We start from the raw sequence: 19,445 nt of genomic DNA, 5'->3' as shown, positions 1-19,445 counted from the left end.
TGCTTGAGTTGGTTTTTCGGGTTTGTGTGAGACGGATAAAGAAGATGGGTGCTGGGATAAATGGAGGAGGGCCACCGTGGGCCCACGAGGCAGGGGGGCGCGCCCTATAGGGGGGGGGGCGCCCACCAGCCTCGTGACCAGGTGGCAGCTCCTCCCGCGGTAATTTTTGCATAGTAAATCCTCAAATATTCCCGAAAAAATCATATTAAATTGGCATGGCATTCTGAGGACTTTTATTTTCGGGATATTTTTATATTGCACGGATAAGCCAGGAAACAGACAGAAAAATACTATTTTTACTTTATTTAATATAAATAACAGAAAGTAAAAGTGGGGTACAGAAGTTTGTGCTTCTAGTTTCATCCATCTCATGCTCATAAAAAAGAATCCACTAACAAGGTTGATCAAGTCTTGTTAACAAACTCATTCTGATAATCATGAAACCGGAGAAATTTCGAATAACACTAAGTTACCTCAACGGGGATATGCACATCCCCAATAATAAGAATATCATATTTATTTTTGACAGTAGGGAGAGGAAATTCAAAACCTCCAAATATAATCGATGGAATTTTTCCAATAGAGTTGATACTATGAACTTGAGGTTGTTTCCTCGGAAAGTGTACCGTATGCTCATTACCATTAACATGAAAAGTGACGTTGCCTTTGTTGCAATCAATAACAGCCCCTACAGTGTTAAGAAAAGGTCTTCCAAGAATAATAGACATACTATCATCCTCGGGAATATCAAGAATAACAAAGTCCGTTAAAATAGTAACGTTTGCAACCACAACAGGCACATCCTCACAAATACCGACAGGTATAGCAGTTGATTTATCAGCCATTTGCAAAGATATTTCAGTAGGTGTCAACTTATTCAAGTCAAGTCTACGATATAAAGAGAGAGGCATAATACTGACACCGGCTCCAAGATCACATAAAGCAGTTTTAATATAATTTCTTTTAATGGAGCAAGGTATAGTAGGTACTCCGGGATCTTCAAGTTTCTTTGGTATTCCACCCTTAAAAGTATAATTAGCAAGCATGGTGGAAATTTCAGCTTCTGGTATCTTTCTTTTATTAGTAATGATATCCTTCATATATTTAGCATAAGGATTTGTTTTGAGCACATCAGTTAATCTCATACGCAAAAAGATAGGCCTATTCATTTCAGCAAAGCGCTCAAAATCCTTATCATCCTTTTTCTTGGATGGTTTCGGAGGAAAAGGCATGGGTTTCTGAACCCAAGGTTCCCTTTCTTTACCATGTTTCCTAGCAACAAAGTCTCTTTTATCATAATGTTGATTCTTTGATTGTGGGTTATCAAGATCAACAACAGGTTCAATTTCTACATCATTGTCATTACTAGGTTGAGCATCATCATGAACATCATCATTAATATTTTTACTAGGTTCATGTTCATTACCAGATTGTGTTTCAGCATCATACATAGAAATATCATTTGGATTATCAGGTGGTTCAGCAATAGGTTCACTAGAAGTTTGCACAGTTCTATCATTCTTCTTCTTCTTCTTCTTCTTAGAAGAACTAGGAACATCAATATTATTTCTTTGAGAATCTTGCTCGACTCTCTTAGGGTGGCCTTCAGGATACAAAGGTTCCTGAATCATTCTACTAGTTCTAGTAGCCACTCTAACAATATAATCATTTTTCTTACTATTCATTTCATCAAGCACTTCTTTTTGAGCCTTAAGTACTTGTTCTACTTGAGTGGTAACCATAGAAGCATGTTTGCTAACAATTTTAAGTTCACCTTTAATATTAGCCATATAATCACCCAAGCGTCTAATCATATAAGCATTTTCTTTCAATTGTCTACCAAAATAAGCATTGAAGTCGTCTTGCTTAAACATAAAGTTATCAAACTCATCCAAGCACTGACTAGCAATTTTAGTAGGAGGAACTTCAGCTTTATCATATCTATATAGAGAATTTACCTTTACTACCTCTGTCGGGATATCGGGATCAGGAGGTTCTTCAGTAAATAAATAATGAAGATCATATGTTTCTTCAGCAGGCGGTGAATTAAGACTATGTATTTCTTCAATAGGAGGTAAATTCTTAACGTTTTCAGCTTTAATACCTTTTTCTTTCATAGATTTCTTTGCCTCTTGCATATCTTCGGGACTGAGAAATAGAACACCTCTCTTCTTCGGAGTTGATTTAAGAATAGGTTCAGTAATTGGAGCAGGAGCTGGCTCAGGAGGTGCCCAATTATTTTCATTTGTCAACATATTATTCAATAGAATTTCAGCTTCATCCGGTGTTCTTTCCGTGAAAACAGAACCAGCACAACTATCCAGGTAATCTCTGGAAGCATCGGTTAGTCCATTATAAAAGATATCAAGTATTTCAGGTTTCTTAAGAGGATGATCAGGCAAAGCATTAAGTAACTTGAGAAGCCTCCCCCAAGCTTGTGGGAGACTCTCTTCTTTAATTTGCACAAAGTTGTATATTTCCCTCAAAGCAGCTTGTTTCTTATGAGCAGGGAAATATTTAGCAGAGAAGTAATAAATCATATCCTGGGGACTACGCACACAACCAGGATCAAGAGAATTAAACCATATCTTAGCATCACCCTTTAATGAGAACGGAAATATTTTGAGTATATAGAAGTAACGCGATCTCTCATCGTTAGTAAACAGGGCAGCTATATCATTTAACTTAGTAAGATGTGCCACACCAGTTTCAGATTCATAGCCATAAAACGGATCAGATTCAACCAAAGTAATTATATCAGGATCAACAGAGAATTCATAATCCTTATCAGGAACACATATAGGTGAAGTAGCAAAAGCAGGGTCGGGTTTCGTTCTATCTCTAAGTGATTCTTTGTTCCATTTAATTAATAACCTCTTAAGCTCATATCTATCTTTGCAAGCAAAAATAGCGGCAGAAGATTCCATATCAAAAAGATAGCCCTCAGGAATAATAGGCATATTTTCATCATCACTATCATCATCGTATTCAGATTCAATAATTTCTTTTTCTCTAGCCCTAGAAATTTGTTCATCAAGAAATTCACTAAGGGGCACAGTAGTATCAGGCATAGAAGCAGTTTCATCATAAGTATCATGCATAGCAGAAGTGGCATCATCAATAACATGCGACATATCATAACGAATAGCAGAAGCAGATGTAGGTGTCGCAAACTTACTCATAACAGAAGGTGAATCAAGTGCAGAGCTAGATGGCAGTTCCTTACCTCCCCTCGTAGTTGAGGGATAGATCTTGGTTTTTGGATATCTCAAGTTCTTCATAGTGTCCAGCAGATATAAATCCCAAGTGACTCAAAGAATAGAGCTATGCTCCACGGCAACAGCGCCGGAAATTAGTCTTGATAACCCACAAGTATAGGGGATCGCAACAGCTTTCGAGGGTAGAGTATTCAACCCAAATTTATTGATTCGGCACAAGGGGAGCCAAAGAATATTCTCAAGTATTAGCAGCTGAGTTGTCAATTCAACCACACCTGGAAACTTAGTATCTGCAGCAAAGTGTTTAGTAGCAAAGTAATATGATAGTGGTGGTAGCAGCAACAAAAGTAAAGAGAGCAAAAGTAATGTTTTTGGTATTTTGTAGTGATTGTAACAGTAGCAGCGGAAAGTAAATAAGCGAGAACCAGTATATGGAAAACTCTTAGGCACCGGATCAGTGATGGATAATTATGCCGGATGCGGTTCATCATGTAACAGTCATAACATAGGGTGACACAGAACTAGCTCCAATTCATCAATGTAATGCAGGCATGTATTCCGTATATAGTCATACGTGCTTATGGAAAAGAACTTGCATGCCATCTTTTGCCTACCCTCCCGTGGCAGCGGGGCCCTATTGGAAACTAAGGGATATTAAGGCCTCCTTTTAATAGAGAACCGGAACAAAGGATTAGGACATAGTGAATACATGAACTCCTCAAACTATGGTCATCACCGGGAGTGGTCCCTATTATTGTCACTTCGGGGTTGCCGGATCATAACACATAGTAGGTGACTATAGACTTTCAAGATAGGATCAAGAACTCACATATATTCATGAAAACATAATAGGTCCAGATCTGAAATCATGGCACTCGGGCCCTAGTGACAAGCATTAAGCATAGCAAAGTCATAGCAACATCAATCTCAGAACATAGTGGATACTAGGGATCAAACCCTAACAAAACTAACTCGATTACATGATAAATCTCATCCAACCCATCACCGTCCAGCAAGCCTACGATGCAATTACTGACACACGGCGGTGAGCATCATGAAATTGGTGATGGAGGATGGTTGATGATGACGACGGCGACGAATCCCCCTCTCCGGAGCCCCGAACGGACTCCAGATCAGCCCTCCCGAGAGGTTTTAGGGCTTGGCGGCGGCTCCGTATCGTAAAACGCGATGATTTCTTCTCCCTGATTTTTTTCTCTTCGAAAGCAAATATATAGAGTTGGAGTTGGCGTCAGAGGGTTTCCAGGGGGCCCACGAGGTAGGGGGGGTGCGCCCTAGGGGGGGGGCGCCCCCTACCCTCGTGAGAAGGGTGTGGCCCCCTTGGTCTTCATCTTTGGCGAGGATTTTTTATTGTTTTTTCTAAGATGTTCCGTGGAGTTTCAGGTCATTCCGAGAATATTTGTTTTTTGCACATAAAACAACACCATGGTAATTCTGCTGAAAACAGCGTCAGTCCGGGTTAGTTCCATTCAAATCATATAAGTTAGAGTCCAAAACAAGGGCAAAAGTGTTTGGAAAAGTAGATACGACGGAGATGTATCAAGAAGCATTTTAAATACTTAAGAAAGCATTGATCTCTGCACCTATTGTTCAGCCACCTGATTGGAATTTACCCTTTGAAATTATGTGTGATGCTGGTGATTATGCTGTAGGTGATGTTCTAGGGCAAAGAGTTGATAAGAAATTAAATGTTATTCAATATGCTAGTAAAACTCTAGACAATGCTCAGAGAAATTATGCTACTACTGAAAAAGAATTCTTAGCAGTTGTATTTGCTTGTGATAAGTTTAGACCATATATTGTTGATTCTAAAGTAACTATTTACACGGATCATGCCACTATTAAATACCTTATGGAAAAGAAAGATGCTAAACCTAGACTTATTAGATGGGTTCTCTTGCTACAAGAATTTGATTTGCATATTATTGATAGAAAGGGAGCTGAGAACCCCGTTGCAGACAACTTGTCTAGGTTAGAAAATGTGCTTGATGACCCACTACCTATTGATGATAGGTTTCCTGATGAACAATTAAATGTCATAAGTGCTTCTCATACTGCTCCATGGTATGCTGATTATGCTAATTATATTGTTGCTAAATTTATACCACCTAGTTTCACATACCAGCAAAAGTAAAAGTTCTTCTATGATTTGAGGCATTACTTTTGGGATGACCCACATCTTTATAAAGGAGTAGATGTGGTTATTAGACGTTGTGTACCTGAGCATGAACATGAACATATCCTACGCAAGTGTCACTCCGAGGCTTATGGAGGACACCATGCTGGAGATAGAACTGCACACAAGGTATTGCAATCCGGTTTTTATTGGCCTACTCTCTTCAAGGATGCCCGTAAGTTTGTCTTGTCCTGTGATGAATGTCAAAGAATTGGTAATATTAGTAGAGGTCAAGAAATGCCTATGAATTATTCACTTGTTATTAAACCATTTGATGTTTGGGGCTTTGATTATATGGGATCTTTTCCTGCCTCCTGCCTCTAATGGATATACACATATTTTAGTTGCTGTTGATTACGTTACTAAGTGGGTGGAAGCTATTCCAACTAGTAGTGCTGATCATAACACTTCTATTAAAATGCTTAAAGAGATTATTTTTCCAAGGTTTGGAGTCCCTAGATATTTAATGACTAATGGTGGTTCACATTTTATTCATGGTGCTTTCCGTAAAATGCTTGCTAAATATGATGTTAATCATAGAATTGTATCTCCTTATCACCCATAGTCTAGTTGTCAAGTAGAATTGAGTAATAGAGAGGTCAAATTAATTTTGCAAAAGACTGTTAATAGATCTAGAAAGAATTGCTCCAAGAAACTTGATGATGCATTATGGGCCTATAGAACTGCATATGAAAATCCTATGGGTATGTCTCCGTATAAAATGGTTTATGGAAAAGCATGACACTTACCTCTTGAACTAGAACACAAGGCTTATTGGGCTATTAAAGAGCGCAATTATGATTTCAAACTTGCCAGTGAGAAGAGGTATTTGATATTAGCTCACTTATGAATGGAGAACCCAAGCCTATGAGAATGCCAAATTATTTAAAGAAAAATTCAAAAGATGGCATGCCAAAAGAATACAAAAGCGCGAGTTTAATGTAGGTGATTATGTATTGCTATACAACTCTCGTTTAAGATTTTTTGCATGAAAGTTTCTCTCTAAATGGGAAGGTCCTTACGTTATTGAGGAGGTCAATTGTTCCGGTGCCATAAAAATCAACAACTTCGAAGGCACAAATCCGAAGGTGGTGAACAGTCAAAGAATTAAACATTATATCTCAGGTAATCCTATAAATGTTGAAACCAATGTTATTGAAACTGTAACCCTGGATGAATACATAAGGGACACTTTACGGAATGTTTCAGACTCCGAAAAGGAATAGGTATGTGGTACGGTAAGTAAACTGACTCCAAAACAGTTCTAATGGCAATTTTCTTCCGTTTTGGAATATTTAGAAAAATAGAAAATAAGAAGCAGTCCGGGAAGGACACGAGTGCTCCACGAGGGTGGAGGGTGCGCCCTACCCCCTGGGCGCACCCCCTACCTCGTGGGCACCTTGTGTGCTCTACGGACTCTGTTTTCTTACACGACACGTATTTTGGTCGGTAAAAATTCATTATATAACCTCCTGAAGGTTTTGACCACCATATCACGCAAAAATCTCTTGTTCTTGTTTCGAGCTGTTTTCTGCCAGGGTTGTCAAAGCTAAGCATCATGTCGTCTCCCTCCTCCTCCAACAATGAGGGCGACGATGCTTGGCTAATGAAGATAGAGCTAAAGAGAGAAGAACCCATGGGGATCAACAAGGATGAAGGGATCAAGAAGGCCACAGAGGACCAAGCTCTGGCAACAAAAGACATCCTTCAACTTGATCACAATCTTCTTACCCCAACTGAGATCGAAGCTTTCAAGATGATTGAGTTAGCTCGTATACAAAATAAGTATCTCACACGTGAAAATATTTTGTTGAAGGAGCATATCATCGCACTCAAAGGCATTATTCGCAAGTTAGAAGACCTCCTACGCTCGATGTGCGACTATCCATCATCAACAACTCCACCTTCTTCACCCACAAAGGAGACATAATCACATGGGTATGGGTACTCCCCTTGGCAACTTCCAAGCTTGGGGGAGTGCCCCGGTATCGTATCACCATCACTTTTATCTTTACCGTTTTTTTAGTTCGATCCTTTTGATAATATTTTGATCTAGTAGAATAAAAGTTCTTAGTATGATCTAGTTGTGAGTTTTGCTTTATGATCCCTCTATGTAATCGAGTCCGTGAGCTATATAATAAAGGTTAGTGTTGAGTCAAGGGCTTGATTATTTTTCCATGATCTTGAGTGAATAAAAGAAAAGAGAAAGAATAAGAAGAAATAAAAGAGATCATATGGATCTTATGGAGAGTAATGAGCTCACATATAAAAAGTATGATGAATAAAAGTTGTTGAGAGTTGACAAACATAGTTTTGGTCATCGTTGCAATTAACAGGAAGTAATAAAGAAAGAGAGGTCTTCACATATAAATATACTATCTTGGAAATCTTTTATGATTGTGAGCACTCATTAAAATATGACATGCTAAAAGAGTTGACGTTGGACAAGGAAGACAACGTAATGGGTTATGTTTTCTTACATCTGAGATAAATTATATTGTCATGGATCATCCAACATGGTTGAGCTTGCCTTTCCCCCTCATGCTAGCCAATTCTTTGCACCAAGTAGAGATACTACTTGTGCTTCCAAACACCCTTAAACCAGTTTTGCCATGAGAGTCCACCATATCTACCTCTGGATTGAGTAAGATCCTTCAAGTAAGTTTTCATCAGTGCAAGCAATAAAAATTGCTATCTAAATATGTATGATTGATTGGTGTGGAGGAAATAAGCTTTATACGATCATGTGATATGGAAGAAATAATAGCGACAGACTGCATAATAAAGGTCCATATCACAAGTGGCAATATAAAGTGACGTTCTTTTGCATTAAGATTTTGTGCATCCAACCATAAAAGCGCATGACAACCTCTGCTTCCCTCTGCGAAGGGCCTATCTTTTACCTTTATCTCCTACCTTACATAAGAGTCATGGTGATTTTCACCCTTCCTTTTTACATTTTATCTTTTGGCAAGCACAACATGTTGGAAAGATCCTGGTATATATGGCTAATTGGATGTGAGTTTTCATGAACTATTATTGTTGACATTACCCTTGAGGTAAAACATTGGGAGGCAAAATTATAAGCCCCTATCTTTCTCTGTGCCCGATTAAAACTCCATACCCATAAGTATTGCGTGAGTGTTAGCAATTGTGAAAGACTATATGATAGTTGAGTATGTGGGCTTGCTGAAAAGCTCTTATATTGACTCTTTCCTATGTTATGATGAATTGCAATTGCTCCAATGACTACGATTATAGTTTGTTAGTTTTCAATGAAGTTTATGATTCATACTTGAAATTGTGATTGAATTATTACTCTAGCATAAGAGATCATATGACAAGAATTATATAAGTTGTTGTTCTAAGAATGATCATGATGCCCTCATGTCCGTATTTTATTTTTATTGACACCTCTATCTCTAAACATGTGGACATATTTTTCGATTTCGGCTTTTGCTTGAGGACAAGCGAGGTCTAAGCTTGGGGGAGTTGATACATCCATTTTGCATCATGCTTTTATATCGATATTTATTGCATTATAGGCTATTATTACACATTATGTCACAATACTTATGCCTATTCTCTCTTAATTTACAAGGTTCACATAAAGAGGGAGAATGCCGGCAGCTGGGATTCTGGGCTGGAAAAGGAGCAAATATTAGAGACCTATTCTGCATAGCTCTAAAAGTCCTGAAACTTCACGGAAGACATTTTCAGAATATATAAAAAATACTGAGAGCAAGAAGTTCACTAGGGGGGCCACACCCTGCCCACGAGGGTGGGGGGCACGCCCTACCCCCTGGGCGCGCCCCCTACCTCGTGGGCCCCCTGGTGGCTCTTCGATGGCCATCTTCTGCTATATGGAGTCTTTCGATGAGGAAAAAAAATCATAATCCATCTTCCCTGACGAGACTCTGCCGCCCCGAGGCGGAACCTTGGTGGAACCAATCTAGGGCTTGGGTGGAGCTGTTATGCCGGGGAAACTTCCCTCCGAGAGGGGGAAATCATCGCCACCGTCATCACCAACGCTACTCTCATCGGGAGAGGGCAATCTCCATCAACATCTTCACCAGCACCATCTCCTCTCAAAACCCTAGTTCATCTCTTGTATCCAATTCTTGTCTCCAAGTCCGAGATTGGTACATGTGGGTTGCTAGTAGTGTTAATTACTCCTTGTAGTTGATGCTAGTTGGTTTATTTGGTGGAAGATCATATGTTCAGATCCTATATGCATATTAATACCCCTCTGATTATGAACATGAATATGCTTTGTGAGTAGTTACGTTTGTTCCTGGGGACATGGGAGAAGTCTTGCTATTAGTAGTCATGTGAATTTGGTATTCGTTCGATATTTTGATGAGATGTATGTTGTCTCTCCTCTAGTGGTGTTTTGTGAACGTCGACTACATGACACTTCACCATTATTTGGGCCTAGAGGAAGGCATTGTGAAGTAATAAGTAGATGATGGGTTGCTAGAGTGACAGAAGCTTAAACCCTAGTTTATGCGTTGCTTCGTAAGGGGCTGATTTGGATCCATATGTTTCATGCTATGGTTAGGTTTACCTTAATACTTTTGTCGTAGTTGCGGATGCTTGCAATAGAGGTTAATCATAAGTGGGGTGCTTGTCCAAGTAAGGATAGTACCCAAGCACCGGTCCACCCACATACCAAATTATCAAAGTACCGAACGCGAATCATATGAACGTGATGAAAACTAGATTGACGATATTCCCATGTGTCCTCGGGAGCGCTTTACATCATATAAGAGTTTGTCCATGCTTGTCCTTTGCTACAAAAAGGATTGGGCCACCTTGCTGCACTTTATTTACTTTTGTTACTTGTTACTCGTTACAAATTATCCTATCACAAAACTATCTATCACCTATTATTTCAATGCTTGCAGAGAATACCTTGCTGAAAATTGCTTATCATTTCCTTCAGTTCTTTGTTGGGTTCGACACTCTTACTTATCGAAAGGACTACGATAGATCCCCTATACTTTTGGGTCATCATGTCCCAGTTAAGGGGCCTTTCACTATGAAGGTTTCTGGCCTGGTGGGCCGGTGTCGGTGTCAAAACCAGCATACCTTAGGGTAGGGGGTCTCGAGCTATGGATCTCAGATTAAGGGTAACAGGACCAAAGGAGACGATGTTTACCCAGGCTCGGGCCCTCTTGATGGAGGTAAAACTTACGCCCTTCTCTAATGGAGGTAGAAATACCTAAAACACGTGAGAATGATTTATCATTCTCATTGCTTTATGAAGTGATGCTAAAAAACCATGAGGCTGGAACGCAGAATCAACAAAATTTGTTGATGAACAAAACAAATAGTTTCAAAAGGAAACACAACACCAAAAGAAACAAGGGTGGAGCATCCTGTAAGACTATAGTTTCTACTGCAAAAAAAGGGACACTGGAAGAGAAATTGCTTGAAGTATATTGCAGATAAGAAGAAAACCTCTTCTAGTAAAGGTATAAAAGTTATACAAATTAATGTTATTGACATTGTACTTGCTGAAAGTTCTAAGTCATGGGTATTTGATACCGGATCTGTTGCTCACATTTGCAACATGATGCATGGACTACGGAATGTTCGCAAGCTGGGCAAAAATGAAGTCGTGATGCGAGTAGGGAATGGTAACGGGATTACCGCTCAAGCCATCAGTGTCATGTCTTTAAGTTTACCTTCAGGATTTATTTTACAGCTAAATAATTGTTATTTTGTTCCAAAGTTATGTAAGAACGTTATCTCTGGATCATATTTGATAAGTGACGGATATCCTTATAAATCAGAAAACAATGGTTGTTCCATATATTATAAGAATATGTTTTATGGATTCACACCCATTGTTGGTGGTTTATTCATAATGGATCTTGAATGTGAAAAGGGTGTCTATAACATCAATGCTAAACGTCTTAAGAAGACTGATAATTGATAAGTCTCCAACATATCTATAATTTTTTATTGTTCCATGCTGTTATATTATCATTATTGAATGTTTTACAATCATTTTATGTGAACTTTATATCATTTTTGGGACTAACCTATCGACATAGTGCCTAGTGCCAGTTGCTGTTTTTTTCCTTTTTTACTTCATAGAAAATCAATACCAAACGGAGTCCAAACGTAGCGAAACTTTTTGGAGAACTTTTCTGGACCAGAGGACACAAGATGGGCCGAAGAAGTACCAGAGGGGTACCCTGAGGGGGGCACAACCCACCTGGGCGCGCCTGGGGGCCCAGGAGCGCCCTGGTGGGTTGTGCCCACCTTGGTGGCCTCCCACATAGCCTCTTTACTCTATAAATACCCCAATATTCCAGAAACCCTAGGGGAGTCGACGAAAATCAATTAAGCCGCCGGAAGTTCTAGAACCACCAGATCCAATCTAGACACCATCACGGAGGGGTTCATCATCCTCATTGGTGCCTCTCCGATGATGCGTGAGTAGATTATAGTAGACCTATGGGTCCGTAGTTAGTAGCTAGATGGATTCCTCTCTCTCTTTTGATTCTCAATACAATGGTCTCTTGGAGATCTATTTGATGTAACTCTTTTTGCGATGTGTTTGTTGGGATCCGATGAACTTTGAGTCTATGATCAGATCTATGTTTTTATCCATGAAAGTTATTTGATTCTTTTGATCTCTTATATGCATGATTACTTATAGCCTATTATTTCTTCTTCGAATCTTTGGTTTAGTTAGGCCAACTAGATCAATTTTTCTTGCCATGGGAAGAGGTGCTTTGTGATGGGTTTGATCTTACGGTGCTTGATCCCAGTGACAGAAAGGGAACTGACACGCATGTATCGTTGCTATTAAGGATAACAAGATGGGGTCTATTTCTACATAAATAGATCTTGTCTACATCATGTCATCGTTCTTATTGCATTACTCCATTTCTCCATGAACTTAATACACTAGATGCATGTTGGATAGCACTCGATGTGTCGAGTAATAGTAGTAGATGCAGACAGGCATCGGTCTACTAATCTAGGACATGATGCCTATATAATGATCATTGCCCGGATATCATCATGATTATTTGAAGTTCTGCCAATTGCCCAACAGTAATTTGTTTATCGGCCGCATGCTATTTTTCTCGAGAGAAGCAACTATTGAAATCTACGGCCCCGGGTTCTCTTCTTTATCATATTTTCCTTTGCAATCTATTTTTATTTTCTTTTATTTTAAGATCTATTAATCCAAAAACCCAAAAATACCTTGCTGCATTATTTATTTATTTATTTTATCTCACGTTCCCGCGAGATCTATTTATCCAATCTACTACAATTTTACCTATCTTTTTACCATTGAGGGATTGACAACCCCTCTCTTACGTCGGGTTGCAAGCATTTGTTCTTTGTGTGCAGGAGCCGTTTACGTGGTGTTGCGTGGTTCTCCTACTGGTTCGATAACCTTAGTCTCATCACTGAGGGAAATAACTACCGTAGCTGTGCTGCATCATCCCTTCCTCTTTGGGAAAATACCGACGTAGTTCAAGCCGCATCAAAAGGAATTTCTAGCGTCGTTGCCGGGGAGGCATCGTCAATATCTATCAGGTTCCTAATCATAAATCTCATCTCCTTGAAATTTACATTATTTTCCATTTGCCTCTCGTTTTCATCTCCCCCACTTCACAAAAAATTGCCGTTTTTATTCGTCGTCTTTTTTGTTCACCTTTTTCTTGTTCAATCTTATGTTTTCTTGTGTTGCCATGTGCCTTCTATTTGCTTGCATCTTCGCTTGATAAAAATCTATTGATATGGATCTGATGTCTACTACGCAACTTTATCCTTGTAGACGTTGTTGGGCCTTCAAGTGTAGAGTTTTGTAGAACAGCAACAAATTTCCCTCAAGTGGATGACCTAAGGTTTATCAATCCGTGGGAGGCGTATGATGAAGATGGTCTCTCTCAAACAACCCTGCAACCAAATAACAAAGAGTCTCTTGTGTCCCCAACACACCCAATACAATGGGAAATTGTATAGGTGCACTAGTTCGGCGAAGAGATGGTGATATACGTGTAATATGGATGGTAGATATAGGTTTTTGTAATATGAAAATATAAAAACAGCAAGGTAACTAAAGATAAAAGTGAGCACAAATGGTATTGCAATGCTTTGAAACAAGGCCTAGGGTTCATACTTTCACTAGTGCAAATTCTCTCAACAATGATACCATAATTAGATCATATAACAATCCCTCAACGTGCAACAAAGAGTCACTCCAAAGTCACTAATAGCAGAGAACAAACGAAGAGATTATTGTAGGTATGAAACCACCTCAAAGTTATTCTTTCTGGTCGATCTGTTGGGCTATTCCTATAAGTGTCACAAACAACCCTAGAGTTTGTACTAAACTAACACCTTAAGATACACATCAACCAAAACCCTAATGTCACCCAGATACTTGTAACATCCCAAATTTTCAATTTGGAATGTTATACATTAGGTCATCACTGCATATCATATTTATTTGCTTTTGGCCTGATCCAGAAATTCTACGCAACTCAAGGACCCACGGAGAGAGTTGGGGATTTCGTTATTTTCATATTTGGGTTTTTCTCAAATTTTGAAAATAGGATCATTGATTTTATTTATTCTATCTTCAATTATTTCTATAATAAAATATGAGAGAGGGAATAAAATGGATTTCCCAAAATAAAGAAATATTGAAGGTTTAATAAAAAAATCAAGTAAGATTTTATTTCGGAGTTTTCTTGCTATTTTATTTGAATTTAGGAAAAAATTGCAAGTTTTCAAAACTGCATTTTAGGGCCAAGAAAATGTTCATCCTGCTCTAATTATTTTATTTAGACGGTGAAAATTTGTTTTGGCATTTTTAGATTTTTATTTATTTTCTAGGTTTTTTCATAGTTTGGCGGGATTTTTTAAAACAAAAAAACCTCCTGCGCGCCCGACTGGGCCGAAGCCCAGCCGAGCCAGGTCGGCCCGCCCGCGCCACCGCCTCCCCGTCCCGTGCCGCCTCCGCTGCCCGACCCCCTCCCCAAGTCGGAGCCGCCGCCGCCTCTCCCCCTTTAAATACCACCCCGGGACCCCCCTGGAGCCCCGAGTCGCCGCTGCCGCGGCCCCTCGCCGCCCGCACCGCCGCTTGCCGCCGCCCCACGTCACCCACCGCCATCGGAGCCCCGCCGGAACCCTGCCGGACTGTCACATCCCTAGTCTGGTATGACCTAGACTAGCTAGTCATTTGTGCATCATATTTAAATTTCATTTAAATTTGAAATGAGGATTGGTGGAACCCTCAGAATCATTTTTGAAAATGACCCAAATAAAAATTTCTCCAAAAGGGTCCAAGAAAATGCTCATGTTGCCTCTGAAAATATTAGACAGAGATAAAAATCAAAACAATATTTTTAGGAGCTCATGGATATTTATTTTGGCCATTTGGATTAATTCGATAAATATTTGCATTGGAAATATATTTCTATATATATGAAATATGGTCCAAAAATTATGCCAGTTATAAAAGAGCTCTGGAATAATATATCTAGCTCCTGCAAAAATTGGCATAAGGTAATAAATTGATTTAGTATTTTATTAAATCAAAACAAATGTCAGAAAAATTAGAAAACAAAAATAAAAGGAAGGAGGGGCTTACCTGGGGCTCCCCCCCCTGTGCAGCCCAGCCGCGGCAGGCCAGCCCAGCCAGCAGGCGGCCCAGCCCACCTGGCCCCCCCCTCCTCTGTCGTCTTCCTCCCCGACAGGGGGACGGCGCGTGCCCGACGCGCGCGCAGCGCCGCGCCGTGCCACCTCCTCCCTCCCTGCCTGCCTGTCCTCCCCTCGTCGCTCTGGATGGACCGGACGACGCCACGCGACGCCCCGCACCTCTCTCCCACTCTCTCATTCCTCCCCCTCCCCTGGTTCTCTCTCCCCCTCGCACACCCGAGCGCCATCGCTGCCGCCGCTCGCCGTTGCCGTGGCCACCGGTCTCCCCTCGCCTCCCCGACACGCGCAGGAGCTCCGCCCCCTCGCCCTGAAGCTCCCCGTCAAGCCGTGCCCCTCCGGACGCCCCGTGGAGCCGCCGCCGTCGTCTTTTCCATCGCCGGCCGCCGTGGATCCCCATCGACGCTCTGGCCGCTTCAGTGCGTCCCCGCGCCCACTTCGACTGCCGTTGCAACCGCGGTGAGCTCCGCCACCGCTTCCCCCTCCCCGTTTAACTGCCCGCGCGCCGTAGCACCGTTCCCCACCACGGCCGAAGCCTCTCGCCGCCGTCCATGTCGCCGTCGCCGTCTCGGCCCGCCTCCGCCCAAACTAAGCACCCTAGCATGCTCCCGGTGCCACGAGGGTGCCGCCGAGCCCCTCAGGTGGCCTCCCCGTGCCCCGCAGCCCGTTTCCGCTCGAAGCCGAGCTCCGGCCGCCGCCGCGAGCTTCGCTCCGGCGAGCTCCGGCCGTCCCCGCAGCCTCCCACCTGTCCCACCAGATGCGCGAGAGCCCGGGCTACGCCCCGGTGCTCTCCGACGCCGCCCCGTGGCCTGTTTCGCGGACTCCGCCGCGTCCAGAGGTCGCCGGCGGCGAGCCCCGTCGCCTGAGCCCTGCCATGTGGGCCCGGCCCGTCGGGTGATTAGCTTAGTGCTAATCACCGTTAACTAACCCCCCTGACACTGACAGTGGGCCCCGGTGCCCCCTAACCTTTTAATTAAACTAAATTAACCCCTGTTTAACCCCCCTGTCACTGACGTGTGGGTCCCACACGTCAGGTTTGACCCGGACCAGCCCAGTTGACCGCTGACGTCGTGCTGACGTCATGCTGGCGCTATAATATGATTTCTGGAATTAAATTAATCAGAAAATCCAGAAAATGATTTAAACTTCAAAAATTCATAACAATTCAACCGTAGCTCAGATTAAAATAATTTATATATGAAAAATTATCAGAAAAATGCAATCTTTCCATCTGTACTAGTTTCATGCATGAAAAACCAACTTATACATGCTGAATATGGGAAAACACATTATGGCATATATAAGAGACTTAATTTAGAAATGCATTTGAACCTTTGGTTCAAATGGACTTCAAACCAAATTGAACTAGTTGCATTAGCTCAACAGCATCACATCTACATGCCATGTTCATGCATCATATTGTTGCATATGATTGTGTTTTGATTGCCGGCACCGTTCCTTCTCGATAGGTCCTGCTCCGGAGACGTTCCAGAGTACCTGTCTGTGAAGCAGTGCCTCCCTTGTTGATTTACCAGGCAAGCAAACCCCCTTGTTCATTTCGATAAAACCCTACTCTCTCGCTCCTGCTCTCAGTTATTGCATTAGGACAACAACGATTCATCTGCTACTTTGTGCTGCGGTAGTTGAACCCATTCCTCTGCATGACCTGTCATTGCCACAGTAAATAGTTGAAACCCACTAGCATGTGTAGGAGTTGATTGAAGCCACTGATGTGTTCCTACCATGCTATGCCTGCTATTGCTTAGAGTTGTGTCAGGTCTGATTCATTGGGAATGAATTGGAGTGTTACGATATGTTCTGATGCTGAGAGTTAAGAGTGTGAACACGATTTGGTAAAGGTAGCGGTGAGAGGCCATGTAGGAGTACATGGTGGGTTGTCTCACTGGAACCGTCCTTAAGCCCTGAGTTCTGTGTATGTTGTCCAATGACTCGATACTACCACACATTGGGCTCCGGGCGCTCCAAGCCCTCTCGACTTATTAACCAACTTGATCTCTGTCCAGGAGTCGCAACTAGTTTCTGGTGTTTGTAGGTAGTGCTATTTTTCTACCAAGTGGCACCCGGCAGGGTGGGCTTGGGACAGACTAGGCACACGTGGCCTGGTGTACCGAGTGGCACCCGGTTGGTGGGCTCGGGAACCCTGTACACATCGTTTGGGGCCGTGAGCGACACCCCGGCCGGATCTCCTTGCGGATGGAACCCGAATAGGCGATAAACCTGGACTAGAGTCTTGTGTGGTTAGTCAGGTCGTGGCCGACACCCTCGCCAGGCTTCCGCTTGAAGGTTGCCGAGATACATGACGTGTACATGGCGGTAAGTGGCGAGAGCGTGTGTGAAGAAGTACACCCCTGCAGGGTTAACATGATCTATTCGAATAGCCGGGTCCGCGGTTATGGACTTCTTGGATGCTTACATGGTACATAGACAACTTGAAGTGGATACTATAAAATGCTCAAGACAAGTGTGAGTGCTATGGATGGCCTTCTCGTAGGGAGACGGGGATGAATCCATAGTAGTGTATTGTGTGGTGATTAGTGGACTCGTGTACGTTGTTTCACCTCCAGAGTTTCTGGTAGTCGTAGAACAGGATAGCCACAGAGTCAAAGCTGGCTTGCTGCAACTAAACCCCACATTACCCTCTTGATACAAATGCATGTATGATAGGATCTGATGTAAGTCTTGCTGAGTACCTTTGTACTCATGTTGCTTTATTTATGTTTTTGCAGCGGAGACTTCGGTCTTACTAGTGTTCTCGTGGACTTCGACTAGTAGCTAGTACCTCAGCTACGATCTTGATCGGATGTTGTAGATAGTCAGGCTCTTCAGCCTTTTTCATTTGTAGATGTCTGTACCCAGACATGTAATGCTTCCGCTTGTTGCTTGATGCTCTGTATGATGGGTCTTGTGACCCCTGTTTGCAATAATGCTATGATGGCTCTTCTGAGCCTTTATCTATATGAGTTGTTGAGTTATGCTGTGATGCCATGTTGTACAGCACATACTTGCATGTTATGCGTACGTGTAATGTGTATTGCTATGTGTGGGATCTGACTATCTAGTTGTTTATCCTTAGTAGCCTCTCTTACCGGGAAATGTCTCCTAGTGCTTCCACTGAGCCCTGGTAGCTTGCTACTGCTCCGGAACACTTAGGTTGGCCGGCATGTGTCCTTCTTCGATCCTGTGTCTGTCCCTTCGGGGAAATGTCACGCGATGAATACCGGAGTCCTGCTAGCCCGCTACAGCCCGGTTCACCGGAGTCCTGTTAGCCCAGTGCTACAGCCTGGATTCACTCGCTGATGACCGACACGTTCGATGCTGGGTCATGGATGCCTGTCCCTGTAAGTTAGTGCCACTTTGGGTTTACGACTAGCCATGTCAGCCCGGGCTCTTTATCATATGGATGCTAGCGACACCATCATATACGTGTGCCAAAAGGCGCAAACGGTCCCGGGCAAAGGTAAGGCGACACCCGTGGGGATACCGTGCGTGAGGCCGCAAAGTGATATGAGGGGTTACATGCTAGATCGATGTGGCATTGAGTCGGGGTCCTGACAGCGCTGGTATCAGAGCCTGGCTGCCTGTAGGTTTACCAAGCCATACTGGTCGAAGTTGAGTCTAGAAATTCTTTAGTTATTTAAGGGAATTGATTGTGGGAAGGAACGTAAGGCTCTTTTACTCCTTTACCTCATGGCCTTCTGATCTGAGTCATCCTATCTTTCCGACGGGATTAAGGAACTAGGCTTCTCTTCCGTCTATCAGGATCACGTGTTACTACTCCGTAGTTCCATAGGATTGGTTGATCAGAGTCATACCCCAGTTCTGAGTATTTCCGGTGTAGTCTGTTTAGTATGATCTCAGAACCTTGAGTAATGCTGATGAGTATGTTACCACCCCATTTTAGTAGGATGTCTCATTCTGAGCATTTTACTGCCGTTATGCTGCCGGAATTTCCCTAGGAGTTCGAGAGATACTAATTCCTTGTCCTACATTCTACAGTCTATAGTTGATGTTGATTCCGTCCCTGGTTTCGTTTCGCAGGATGTCATCAAGTTCTTTGTTCGTAGCCAGAACCATGGAGATGGTAGGGATGAGGATCCTCCCGACCAGCCTTCGTTGGCAGAGTTCATGTTAGAAATGGAGAGGAACAAGCATGAGTCTAACCGTTTGTTGGCACGTATCGAGGAGAACACCGCACATCAGTTCAAAGGGTCTGCTACCATTCATGACTTTCATTCGCTTGCACCCACCTACCTTTCATCATTCCATCGAGCCACTCGATGCAGATGACTGGCTCCGTAGCATCACTCATAAGCTGCGTT

This window comes from Triticum aestivum, chromosome 3A (assembly GCF_018294505.1).
Source record: "Triticum aestivum cultivar Chinese Spring chromosome 3A, IWGSC CS RefSeq v2.1, whole genome shotgun sequence".
Classification (NCBI taxonomy): Eukaryota; Viridiplantae; Streptophyta; class Magnoliopsida; order Poales; family Poaceae; genus Triticum; species Triticum aestivum.
Note: the sequence above shows the minus strand (reverse complement) of the source record.